General features: G+C 35.1%; 1 non-coding gene across 1 annotated transcript; it reads left to right on the top strand.

The window, feature by feature from the left end:
• The first annotated feature begins 762 nt into the window (after positions 1 to 762).
• Positions 763 to 869, top strand: LOC126026162 (U6 spliceosomal RNA). The gene has a single exon (XR_007501581.1). It is a non-coding gene; the product is annotated as a U6 spliceosomal RNA (small nuclear RNA).
• Positions 870 to 1,252: the final 383 nt, after the last annotated feature.

Here is a 1,252-nt window from a genome sequence, read left to right as displayed (position 1 = left end):
ATAAGTGACCCAGACAAGTAGTATAAATATGTACCATTTAAGCACTCTTGAATAAAAAGAACACATGTAGCTGAGGCTGACCCCTGAGGGTATAGACTAATGAGTTGTGACAAATAGATATTACATATGCTGACTTTTTTTCAAAGAAATCATATCTATCTGTGGTGGTAGATACATATTCCCATTTTGTATGGGGAATTCCAATGACTTCAGAATGAAGTAAAGCAATTTTCACCTTTTGCTTCAGTGCTTTTCTGTTATAGGCATCCCCCAACCAGTAAAAACAGAACATAGTCCAGCCTACACCAGTATAATTTTCAATCATTTTGTAAAGAATGGCAAATCAAACATATCACTGGCATCCATATAATCAACAAGGACAAGCCATAGTTGAAAGAGCTCACAGAACTCTCAAAACTCAACTATAAAAATATAGAAAGAGGCATGTTACCCAATGGATATTTTATCCTTAACATTATTTTCACTAAGATTCTTACATTTATCCCAAGGAAAGCCCTATACAGCTGTAGAAAAACACTTTAGAGAAGATATTCAGGTACAAAAAATAATGAATTCACCTTTGTCAAAATGGATAATGAATGGATTGGTGGTAATCTCCTCATTCTAGGACAAGGATATTCTTAAGTTTCTTTGTGTGGCAACCCTGTTAAGAGACTTTGGGTACCACTGCATCTTGTCAGAAGCAGAATTCTCACAAAAGAAAAAATTCAGATGCAAATGCATAATAAGAGTATAAACTTTGTGCTTGCTTTGGCAGCACATATACTAAAATTGGAATGATACAGAGAAGATTAGCATGGCCCCAGCACAAGGATGCCATGTAAATTCATGAAGTGTTCCATATTATAAAAAAGAGTGTAAAATTTCCCTTAGAACCACTAGATTATTAAAAAAGGGGGGAGCATGAAGCAAAATATGACTTCAACAGCAAGCTGATACCACATTATGAGGCAGAGATTATAGGGAGTGGAAATGACCAGTTCTAGAGTCTCAATGCTGTAAATGTTTCTGTTTTTACTGGATTTCATAATTTATGAAACACTTATTAGATGAACTAAAGTGTTACAATGCCTGTATTATATTCCTAGTTTGACTGATCACTTATACCAGAACCATTATAAGAAGGACATTAACAGGTCAAATTCACTGTGACATAAAGGCAAGTTGGCAGAGAGTTTGGTAAGATTACAAAAGCCTATGGGCAGGACAACACAGGTATTTCAACCCAAAA

This window comes from Suncus etruscus, chromosome 1, assembly GCF_024139225.1.
Source record: "Suncus etruscus isolate mSunEtr1 chromosome 1, mSunEtr1.pri.cur, whole genome shotgun sequence".
Lineage (NCBI taxonomy): Eukaryota > Metazoa > Chordata > Mammalia > Eulipotyphla > Soricidae > Suncus > Suncus etruscus.
This window is presented reverse-complemented; position numbering and strand designations above follow the sequence as displayed.